This window comes from Ochotona curzoniae, unplaced genomic scaffold, assembly GCF_017591425.1.
Source record: "Ochotona curzoniae isolate NIBS_2020 unplaced genomic scaffold, NIBS_Ocur_1.0 scaffold_2587, whole genome shotgun sequence".
Lineage (NCBI taxonomy): Eukaryota > Metazoa > Chordata > Mammalia > Lagomorpha > Ochotonidae > Ochotona > Ochotona curzoniae.
Window position 1 is genome coordinate 13762257 of NW_024467096.1, and position 13004 is coordinate 13775260.

The window sequence follows — 13004 nt, forward strand, 5'->3', positions numbered from 1 at the left end:
ACTGCTGTCTCCATAACTTTCCCTTACTAAATATTTTCTGAATAAATAGGGATCAAAGGTTTTCTAGAAACTTCCTCAAATCTTTACATTGTTAAAATTATAAAAGAATTCTCCCCCACCCCTTGGTGCATCAGTTCTCTGTTAGCTCTCTGTTACATTTTACCAAATCAATGTGTTTTCCCATTCCAGTTTTTTTCCTAGTTCTAAGTTAACTAAGCAAGGGTCTGCAAAAGAATGATGCTTATGTGTCGTGAAATCAACCTTTGTTCTCACACTTTAGGACTCCACCTACTGGGTTAATTCCATAGCAGAGTTCACAAGTTCCCCCGCAATCTGTTTTCATATGATGGGCTCCACTCTCTAGACAGCTCCCTAGAAGTGAGCATGGGAAAACAAAAGAAGATGCCCTGAATGCTTGGTCCCCTTCCTTGATGTGGGAGAACCACATGGAGTTTCATGCTCCTGGTTCCAGCTAAGCCTAACCTTGGCCTTGCAGTCATTCAGGGAGTGAACTAGCCAATGAAAGCTGACTTTCTCCCCCTGCTCCTAGTAACTCTGCCTCTGAATTAAATGTAAGAAATGTTTGACGAATAAATCACCAAAAATACTTCTTACCACCTGGGCCTTTTTCAACCCATCTGGCTGATCATTTTTTTTTTCCTAAAAACACCTGGCCTCTCACCTCTGTGTCTTTGTTCTTGATCCACTTCCACCTAAAATATCTTGTTCACATCTTCATATACATCACCTAATCTGCCCTGGCATAGTTCTTTCCTACATCAGCATGGTTGGATTGAGTTCTAATGTTATCGTACAGCAGCATCAGTGTTTGGAAGGATTCCATAATGTTTGGAAGGATCACTAGCATTTATTGAATTCTTACTATATGTCCAGCAGGCACTTTTCTGATGCCTTACATTTGCTGCTCATATCAATCTTATGAAGTATGTTTATCTACCCCTGGGTAAATCACACAAGACTTGTAATAGCTTAGTAACTCTCCCTGGAGCTAGCAGGTGATTATAGGAAGAATCTAAACCTGGGCAATCTGAAATCAGCACCCAGTCTATTAGCCACTGGGTAATGCAATAAGATGAATAATTATCTGCACTCTATAACAGGTAAGCTCCCTGGCTTACCTGGTGATGCAATCCCAGCATCAAGTACAACATCAAAAAAGTTGGCATGAATGAGTTAAATTCCTGCCTACTCTGGAAGATGCTTCCATTTTCCCTGCAGTGCTCCGTCTCTTCTGGGTTGCTACAAAATCTTCCTGGCACTATTAATTACACTTGCTACATTATTTTGTGTATCAGTGAGCTGTGACAATGATAGTACTTCTGTGTAATGGCAGGTGCTGTATCCGGTAGAATGAGAGCCACATGGGCTTAGTGTTCTTGAATTTGAGCCCAGGTGAATTCCTGGGTGGTAGACGGGAGCAATGAGAGATCTGCTGGGTCCCAAGCAGCTCAGCTAAGTTTTCTGTCCTTGCCCTCCATCCCAATGTGAAAACTAGTCTCACAAAGGAAAAGAAATCACTGCATACTTGGTTCACACCTGCTGAATAGCCTGCTGCTTAGAGGCTTGACTGTCAAGGGTGTGATTATTTTCTCACTCTGGGATAATGGGCCATGATGTGTCCCTTGGGTGGCAGTATTTGTAGACATTTTGTAGATTACTGAGTTAAGCAACTCACCCAGTGGAAGAGAAATTGCTGACACACCAGTCTATCACTGTTGCTCCCGGGCTTTTCCAACAGATGGCTTCCATACCACTCTCATTGTGCTGAGATGTCACCACTTCAGACACTCGGAACTTGCCAGAGGAAACCTGTGGATTCTGGAAATTACCTGTCTAATTATCCCAATCCAAGCTGCATCTTTTTCCAGCTGTGTGACGATTGAGTAAATGTTTTGACCTCCCTGTACTTCAATCTCATATCCATGGAATGAACAATATAACAGTGACCCCACTTGATAAACTTGCAATGAGTCTTTAACAAAATGTTTATGAGTCTTAGAATAGTCTGACATACATAGTAAATGTTGAACAAATGTCAGTCAATGTTATAAAATTTCTGCACTAGAATGGACTTTGAAGGTTAACCAAGTCTACTCTGATCCAGTTGAGAAAATGCTCTACTCTTTGTCAGCATTTCCAGCTTCTGCTTGAATTTCTCATCTGGAATCCTTGTTTCATGACAGATGCAATGAAGCATTGCCTTCCATTAAACTCTTCTCAATGAGGTGAACTAACTGCCATCCTGTTTCATGAGTACAGTGAATTATTATTGTTTTGGAACCACAGTGATTAAGTGTTACAACCCCTCACTCTCAACTTCATGAAGTCTTTTAGATATTTATTTATTTATCTATTTGAAAGATTTTGAATTACAGAGAAAGAGGGTAGGCAAGAGCAAAAGGAAGAGTAAGTGAGTGATACAGATTTTCCATCCATTTCTTCATTCCCTCCCTAATTGACCACAGTACCCAGGGTTGGACTAGTCTAAAGCCAGGAGACAGGAACTCTATCTACATCTCTCACATGGGAGGCAGGAACACAAAAGCGCAGCCATCTTCCGCAGGAAGCTGGATAAAGCAGGTTGCCAGCGTTAGGGCAAAGCTAGCGTTAGAGCAACATTCCATACAGGCACTGGTTCATATCCCAGCAGCTCCACTTCTCATGTAACTCCCTGTTGATGTGCCTGGGAAAGCAACAGATGCTGGCTTAAGCACTTAGATCCCTGCTACCCACACACAAACCTGGATAGGGCGCCCAGCTCCTGGCTTCAGTTTAGCCTTCTCGAACCTTTGCAGCCATTTGGGGCGTTAAGTATTAGGTGAAAAGTTCTTCTCTGTCAATGTCCATCACTAGCTCTACCCTTCAAATAAATAATCTTTTAAATGAAGAAGGAAGAAAAAGAAGAAGAAGAAAAGAGGAAGAGGAGAAGGAGAAAGAAGAAAGAAGAAAGTAGAAGCAGGATTCAATCCCAGGCACTTTGAAGGGATGTGGGCATCCAAGTGGGCAGCTTAACCTGCCCTTCCCCTTCAGATTTTAAAAATATGAAATTTAGAGCTTTTCTGATTCTCATTTCAAGATACAAATTTCAGAAAATGGTGCTGTGACTACTATTAAATACAGGAAGCAGAAGTCATGGGACAAAAGATCAAGGGTCTCTAGGAAGGAGATGTTAACACCTGAAGACCCACCAGGTACAGGCCCCACCATGTGTGTTCTATGCATCACCTCATACCTTTAGAAGCATTCGGACTTCCTTAATCACAGCAATCTGGAGCTTAGTGGCCTGCACCGACTACACAGTAAAGAACAGTCATCTTATGCCCATATTCTTCCTGCCTTAAGCCTCTAGAGTATCTTCATAGCATTTTTAATTTTTATTGTTAGCTGTTTGTATTGTGTATGAGTATACTGGGTGAGTGAAGATAAAGCACCCTTATCAAACACAGTCTGTAGGCTTCACTCTAGTTCCACACAGACCCCTCCTTTCTGCAGATGTCACCATTCCCCAGCTGCAGGATAATGGCTGCTAAGGGTCTCTTGGAATTCTCCTCCCCCACATCACTGACCCAGATCCTTTCATTTAACTCCATGAAAGGTAATCAGTTCCACGGCTACCTGCAGGATGGGCTGAGACTCAGTCTTAATCTCCTTTCTGCTGTACCTCCCCAAAGCTCTTCCATAAAGCTCTACTCTGAACTTTCCATGCAGTCTGCTTCCAGAAAACTCAACCTATGATACATTAGACTCCACATGCAGCATTGCCACTGATATACACCTGGGGCATCTTCCTTTCTTTAACATGCCTGAACAGGTGAACATGGAGTCAAGGGAGAGCTGATGTAAGACAGGAACTCAAATACTGCAAGTGAGGAAGCCACAGAATGAAATCTCCCCCTGGAATCTCATGGATTGGGAGTCTCAGTTCCTGCTACTCACACTTTGACAAAGGATAGAGAAATAAGGGGAGATTGAGTGACACATCCATCCTTAACAAGGATGATGTAAACTAAAATTAAAGGGGGTGGGAGGAAATAGAGAAATTAAGATATAGTAGAAGAAAGACGAGAAAAAAAAAGGAAAATTGCAATGAGAGACAAAGTGGTCACAGAAATAAACAGAGTAGGACAAAGAGGACAAACTCTTAGCAAGTGTACCTTGGAAGCCCAAAGTAACTAATTTTAAGTTTATACTTCTCATAGGTATAATGCCTTTGTGGCTTCAACGTCTTGTAGACATCACCTGGGTTACACTTTTATTTTTATTTGGCTTTTGTTCTCCTATGTATTCAGATTTCTAAGATCCACAAAGATGCCGTATTTGCCAGTAGATGGTGGCATGGAGTTTTTTGTGGGAAAGAGCTGGAACACACTGATCTAGCAACAACATTCTCTTCAGTGGACTAAGAGAAGGGAGAAGTCTGTGGACAATTCCTGATTAGTATTAAATTCTAAAACAGAGTCATATGCCCATAAAAGAGAGAAATACTCATGCATATTCTCATAAATTTATTTTACTCAGTGTGTGTCACAAAGTATTATAGTATTATAACAATAAAAATAATTTATGTCTTAAATCTGTTTAGACATCAAAGTAGTTTTCAAAGATGCATAAAATATAACAATACATTCTGTGTTTTAAAACTGCTGAAAATATCTAACAAACATACTCATTTCTCTTTGATGCAGCAATTCCATGTTTAGAAATCTATGCTTAAGATGTGCTCACCAAAATAGAAAAGGCTATTCAATATGTCTTCAGTAGTAATAAGAAACTCAAAACAATGCCAATCCTTAGCAAAAGGACATTTAATAATACATGGATTGTCATCCAGCAGAGAACCAGGGATCTAAGCAAAATTATGCAAATGCTCTATATAAGCTGTTACAAGGTGTTGTCCAGGATACTCTCCTAAATAATAAGTAAAGAATTAGAACAAAACAATAAGAAGAAAGCAAGAATGAATCAAGGGGCTCTATACAGAGACTCTTACCTTTCATATAAGGTTAAAAAGATACATTGAAAACAATGAAATTCTACCATTTGCTGCAAAATGAATGAAATTGGGGGATATCACGGTGAGTGAAAAAAGTTGGATGTAAATATTACATATACTTTTTTATATATGAATGCTAAAATGAAAAAATAAAAAATAAATATTTACTGGAATACACTTAAAATGAATGTAAGAGTAAATTAAAAGCTAAGAAAAGTTAGCACTCCTCAGTGATGAGGGTACAAGTGTAAATTAGATGGATCTAGGACTGGAGCCGGTCACACAGATGAATTCCATACATGTCCTGTACATGCCGTGCTGGAGAGTCACACAACCGGTTCTCTGAGTGCAACCACTGCTGTAAAAGAGGAAATACAAAGAGAAGATGGTGCTCAGTGCCTGTCAGCAAAGCAAACAAGCTTTTCCAGCTCAGCACCATTTCCAATCTGAGTCCTGACCAACCTCACCATGCCTTCGTTAGAGAGCCACTGTGAGATGCAGCCTCAACAACACATCCAAAACAAAGCCAACAGCCCTCCATTTTAAATCTTATTCATCAGTTTAAAGTCTTTACTCCATGCCCTAACCATCTGCAAAAGACTCTGTTCTCATTATTCAAGAAATTTTCCTTTGAGATACATGCATTCCAGTGTGCGTGCTAAGAGATGACAAGATGTTCATAAACGAGGTAGTCCCTGTCTTCAGAGAACTTAGTACACAGAGAAAGAATGGCATTCATACAATAACAGAATAGTGTTCAAGGTGAGACAGATTATGAAATTAAGCAGGTCTCTGCAAGTACAGAGAAGGCTCCAGTGAAAATTCTCGGGAAAAACTGTGTTTTGGAGAAGTAGCATCAGCACAATGGACTTCACTGGGAAGTGGCAGAGCCATCCATCACACAATATAAAAGAAGAACAAAGACATACAGAAGTGATTTGCACATCATGCTACATACTTAGTACAATACTAAGTATTAAGTAGATATATATAGTTGCCCATCAATTAGGCAAATCATATGCAAACTTTGTTAGTTTCCACAGAGATAGTGATGCCCAAAGCATCCCTTTCTGATGACTTTCCTCCAAGTTAAACTGACCAGAGATGGTAGCAGAGGCTTAAGCTTCTTCAATCAGCATTTATGTTCTGTGTTTACTTTCAGAAATGACAGAGACTCTTTGAAAATCATGTCTGTGGAGATTACAGATCATCTCTGGTTTCTGACAAATTTTTATTTTGCAATGATGCAAAAACAATAAATGTTCAGTAGAAACTGTACTTTGGTTTTTGGATTCTGACCTTTTATCCAGGTTAGATATATGTACTAGGAAATTCTCTCAAAATGCTGGGCAGATCCGCCGGCTCTGCTTCCCATCCAGTTCCCTGCCTGTGGTCTGCAAGAGCAGTCGAGAATGGCTCGAAGCCTTGGGACCCTGCACCCACATGGGAGACCTGGAAGACACTCTGGGCTCCTGGCTTAAGATTGGTGCAACTCCAGCCATTGCGGCCACTTGGGGAGTGAATCAATGGATGGAAGATCTTCTTTTCTGTCTTTTCTCTCTGTATATCGGACTGTTCGATAAAGCAAAAATAAAAATAAATCTTTAAAAAAACTGGACAGTGGCAACAGTCACAACCCACAGTCAGCCCCACAACCTCAAGGGGAAACATGCTCTACAACATACTACGTTGCTCAGCTATGTTGTTCAGCAAGTCAGATGAACTACATTTTCAAGTTTCAATTTACAGTAGGCTTATAGGGGCATGATTCCATAAAAGGTTGCAAATTGTTGTCTTTTGTTAAGATAGCTAGCTAGATGAACATACATACACATAGACATATTCTCATAAGCTGCTTTATAATGTCAATGTATGTGTGCCTACAAGGATATATAATTATATATATATGTGTGTGTGTGTATGAAATGTAATATTTACTTAAGCAGGTAAATATTATGTTTATACCCGTGACATTGTCTTCTAAACTCCAATGAGACTATCAATTCTCAGTATCTAGAGAAATATTTGAAATGAGCTTTGCACAGACACACAGGCAGTAAAATCTGTCATGAGACTGTGTCCCCAGAAATCCAACATTTAGCCCCATCCAGGTAGCCAGAAACACTTGCTTGCCCAGTGGTCTCAAAGACCACTAACATTAACCAGGAGGGATTTAGGCAGATATGTTTTAAGGATGGCAGAGAGTTGAGCCTAACTTCAAAATTTCTCTTCCAACAAAGTGATTGCCAGAAAACTCAGCTCTGATCTAAAAGGGGCTTTGTAATCTATTTGGCTTAAGTTCCAACTGGCATACAAATTTCTTGTGCAACATTCAATTACTTATCCATTGTTACACAAGAACTATTCTGAAACTTTTCTGATTTAACCCAACAATAATAGCAACAACAAAAATCAACTCTTTCACCCAGTATAATGTTTAGCATGTGGCTTAACTGAGTCATTCATGATCAGCAGCCAAGATTTGACCTGGGTCACAATCATCTGAGGGTTTGCTAGGGCTAAAGAATTCACTTTCAGGACAGTTTGTTTACACCATTGGTTTTTGTTAGGAGGTCTCTGTTTCTAGTCACCTGGACCTCTTCATGAGCCTGCAGCTGTCCTCACAACATGATGTTTGGCTTTTCCAAGTGGGAATGATGTCAAAAAGCACCAAAGAGAGAGAGAGAGACAGAGAGAGAAAAAACGCAAGACCTTCCATCCAATGGCTTGCTCTCCACATGGCAACAATTGCTGGGGCTGGTCTAGGGCCAAGCTAGGAGCCAAGAGTTCCATCCAGGCAGGTCTCCCTCATGTATACAGGATCACAAGCACATGGGCCATCTTCTGCTGCTTTCTCAGGCATATTATTAGGGAGCTGGATCGAAAATGGAAAACCCAGGACTTCCACTGGTGCCATATGGTATACTGGCACTGTAGATATTAGCTTAACTCATTAAGCTACATCATTGACCCCAGCCACTAGGTGTTTCATGACTTAGTCTCATTAAACCATAATTTTTCCATAGCATCCTACTGGTAACATAGGTTAACACTATTCATGTTCAAGATCACTACACAAGACGTAAATAAAGGAGTCAAAGATCGCTGGCCACCATCTGGGAGGCTGACCTAACCAATCAGAGGCTCTCCCTCTGCCTGAATGCTTGCAGCAATGGGAGCTTTTGTCACAAAGCAACTTGCCCCACCATTGGCCATCTCTGATAGAAATGTCTCACCGACATTTTGTTAGTTGTAAGTATCATCCCCATCTTTTCAATTCTATGTATTTGGAAGTTCACAAAATAGTTCCAATCATTCTAGAAAATAGCCCTTCAGACATTTGAAGGCAGTAACACTGTTCCTTCCTTCCAGTCTTTGTAAACTACACTCCACCCCATTCTACACTGCCAACCTTTTCTGTGAAATTGTAGGGGAAGTATCAAATATTTGTCTTAAAATATTTACTTATAAAGGGAGGATAGCACCCAGCTATCTCCACCGAGTGTCCCCGTAACAACTGCGGGACCTGTTAATTTCTTTACACCAGCTACCAAAGGCAGGCTCAATTTTTTCAAGAAGGAATATGATTATTCTTTAATATGCACAAATTAATCCACTACAGATCTTATGTGGGATCCAAAGAAGGGAAGAGAGTCATTGGGTTTCTCCTCAATTTATTGACTTATGCTAACCTCACAGATTATGGCTCAAGACACAAAGGACAGAGAATTCCATCTCAGGGTAGTCTATATAACAGGGTGGTGGGGATAGCACTGTAATAACCCACTTTTTGTGCAGCCTGAGAAAGGTTAATTTATGAAGAAAACAAATCTCTAACAGTTCTAGATGCTGAAAAATCCAGGTTCAGGACACCTGCAGGTTTGGCTGTCTGGTTTAAGCTCTCTCCACTTCTAAGATATTGCCTGACTGCCACATCCTCCAGAGAGGTGGTGTGCTGTATATTCACACAGTAGAAGGTGAATGGGCAGAGACTGAATCCTTTGAGGACTTAGAAAGACTCCAATCTTTCCCAAAGGAGAAGCCCTCATGACCTCACACTGGCCATCAGGTTTCAGCACTTGAACTTCAGAGTATACACATTCAGACCATAGGAGTAACTATTCAAAAAGTTGCAATCCTTATATCCTTACACCAGTATGTCCTCAAAAGACACCCTGAATGTGACCACTTTTAAAAGTCTCTACCACTTCACTTAGTCAAAATGATCCCATTTCTTTCCAGGGCTTTTGCAGTCCTTTTTAGTTTACCACTCTACTTCTACTTTGTTCCCTCAGAATCAATGTTCTACTCAGCAACTAGAGTGATAGCCTCCAAGATAATTTAGAACATCATGCCATACATCTGTTCAAACATCTCAATGGATTCCCGTTGCTTGCAATAGAATCCAACTTCCTCGTCCTATCTGAAAGTCCGTACCCTGTCTTTCCATCTCATCTGGTACTTTTAGACTCTTCCCTGTGCTTGTAATTACCATACTGGTCTTCTTGCTCTTCTTCAAACATCCCCAGCTCATTCCACCTCAACACTGTTGCTCTTCCATTTCACTTTGCCTACAGTCTTCTCTTGGACTTCCTGTGGCTTGCTGCTACTTCATCCACATTTCTATATACTGCCTTTTCTGAATGGTTTTTCCGAAATCACTCTATCACACCTTAAATCTTTACCATTATCAATTTTATTTTTCATATTTTTCAATAACAAGACTATACCAAGATAATCATTTTTCTATTTGTATAGTGTGTTTGCTTAATTTTGCATTGAAATAGCAAGAACAGTGTCCAGCGCTCAACAATATCAGATGAATGAAAGAGTAAGACATCCACTGAAGTGAATTTTCCTGGGCTACTTTCCCAAGACTTGGTCCTGGATTAAATAGTATTGTAAAAGGCATCTGTTTTTTAAAAGTTTCTCTGGTAAATATATTCATTCTAAATTTATTTTTGTTCTTATCTTCCTCTGCAGAGGCTGCTAAATCTGAACTTAGTGGTGGTAATAAAAACCTTTCCCCCCAGAGGAGGATTCTTTCTGAGTTCTGTGGACTCCTAACCCCTAGGTGTAATTTGGACAAATAGACATGTGAAACTCAAGTTTTGATGTTGGTATTCTTTGTTTATCTAAAACAGTAGCGCATACCTCAATGTATTGTGATGTTGTTATACTGCTACAAAACACAAGAGGGCAGCAAATCCAACTCTTAAAACCTTTTAAAGATGACAGGAGTTTTGAATTGATGTTCCATGCACAGGCTGTGTGTAAAAATGAATGAACTAAATAGTTACAAGCAGCAACCTACATAAGTCTTACAAGCATCAGCGAATGAAGCAAGACTCAAAAGCATACATACAATTGAATTCTAAGTACAGAATGTTCAAAAACTGAAAACTGATGTATATTGTTAAAATGCACGAAGAAGTGACAAAACTATAACAAGAAATGATAGTCACAAAACCAAGGCCTCAGAGGATGGAGGGTTTTTGAAGGTACACATGGAAGGCTGTTGGGGTTGAGGCAATTTGAGTTCACCTGCTTCCCTTTTCAGAAGTTATACAGGTATCCAATTTATACTAATTTGCTGAACTTAACATTAATGATCCACATTCATTTCCACATGCAGTTCTATATTTCACACTGCACTTTTTGTTGTTGTTATTGTTGCTGTTGTTTATTTAGGAAAGAGAAGATGTTAAGAAAGTGAAAGAAGGGCTCAGTGTGGTGGCCTAGTAGGTAAAGTTTTCTCCTTGAAGGCACTGGGATCCCAAATGGGTGCCGGTTCATGTCCTGGCTGCTACACTTCCCATCCAGCTCCCTGCTCTGCTGTGACCTGGGAAAGCAATGGAGGACAGCCCAAAGCCTTGGGACCCTGTACCCACATGGAAGGCCTGGAAGAGGTCCTTAGTTCCTGGCTTCAGATGTGCTCAGCTTCAGTTGTTGCGGCTGCTTGGGGAGTAAATCAAAAGATGGAAGATCTTCCTTTCTGTCCTTCCTCTCTCTTTATATCTGACTCTCCTATAGAAATAAATAAATCTTTTGTTTTTAAGTGAAAGAAAAGAGAATCCAGTACAGGCAGAAATACAGACCACAAAATAAAGAAGAGACAAAGCTCATAATTAGATTTTAAAAAGTAGATGCTGAGGAAGAGGGAGAGGAAAAAGAGGAGAGTTGGGAAGAAAGCGAACCAGGAAAACTCAGAAATAGATTTTCAAAGGAAAAAAAGAATGTAACAAAGCAGCAAGGAGCAGAAAACAAAGAACCAGAGGAGATGAAAAGTGAGAAAAAAAAAAAAAGAGAGAGTGGAGGGAGACAGAGATGTAGAAGATGAAGAAACTTCTGCTGGGAGGAAATATCAAACAGGAATGAAAGACAGAGAAGTGTGGTTAGCCTTGCCAGACAGGCTGGCACGGAGCCCAAAAGCCCCTGGGCAGCTCATCCAGAAGCCCGTGGGTCGTGACGAGAAGAGGAAGAGAGTAGAATGCTAAGGCATTCTGGATCTTCAGCGTCAGCAGAAAGTTCTCCATCTGCTGACTTGTCACAAACATAGCAACAGGGCCGAGGCAGACTGGTGGCACTAACAGGATGGATGGAAGAATTCACACCAGCCCATCTTACTTGTAGATTCTTATCTAAACCCTATAGGATTTTCTTTCTCGCTTTCTCTTCCTATTTTCACATTTAGCCTATTGCTTCCTCTCTTCTCCTTACCAACTTCCACTCTCCCATTTACTTGGCTGGGATCCCGAGTCAAATGGACATGCTGGACACAATCTGATGCCTTGGGCACACCAGTCATCTCATGCTGAAGCACAGGTAGAAAGGACAGAAATCAAGAAAAGAAATCGAGAACCAGAGAGATTCAAAGGCAGAAAGAGGCAGGGAGGAAGGGGAAGAAAGACACTCAGAGCGAAGGAATATAAAGTGTAACAAAGAAAAGAGGGCAAAAGAAAATTCTGAGTGTCCAAGAGAATTACCAGGGGAGAAAGTCAGGCAGCAGCTGGGGAAGCCCTGGGGCAAGGAAGAAACAATGGGCTAGAGACCCACAAGCAAAGAGAGAAAGCATTCAAGAGTAGGGAAGTTTAGATAAGGAGAAAGCACTGCAGTGGGGAGAAGAGTAGTGGGAGGAGGGGGGAGGAGAAAAAGAGCAAAAGGGAAAGGATTGTATCTTTAACAGGAGACCAGCTTGTCCACCTGTCATCTAATTGTGATTACATCTGAGGTTCAGTTTTCTCAACTGCACAATGAGATGCTTCCTCCACACATTTTCACAACAGCTAAATATGAGAGTGTGTGTAAAAGCTCACATTATTACAGTCACTGGGTGATTCTCTTTTCATGAAATGCTGCAGCTCTAATGCCAACAGTCAACACGACTCTAAATTACTCCTGTTTTTATTCCCAACATTCAACCTGATTCTAATGTGTGTCAAATGAATTGGACAAGAAGACCTCATAACTCCCTGCTACTTTTTGGAACCTGGTTTAAAAAAAACCTAGAGTCAGTTTGTGTAATTTCAGTACCTTATTCACAGGCAACGAACTCTACTTATCGTTGTTAACTGTGTCATCATACTCTTGGGGTGGCATGAATCTCAGCCCAGAGCCTCCTTCAATATATTGTGACACTTTGAAGTTAGTGAGAGCCACACGTCACCCTATGTAGAGAAGTTAGCCACAAGAGAAGTAGTTAGGATTGATTAATGAACAAATCAACCAAACAGTTCCCTCAGCTCTCTACCTATTTCCCTGAAAACTGCCTCCTCTCAAGAAACCTCTGGGAGATTCATTGCCTTAAACTAAAAATGGAGACTTAATATCAGAATCTATATTTTGAATTAGCAGACATCTGGGTAAATGGTGACCTAACTAAACTGGTTCATTACAAGCAGTGAACATGAAAAAATAGTTTTGGCAGAACGACTTGATCCAATGACATCGGATAGGAAGGGAGTATTTTGAATATAACATGCTATTTGTC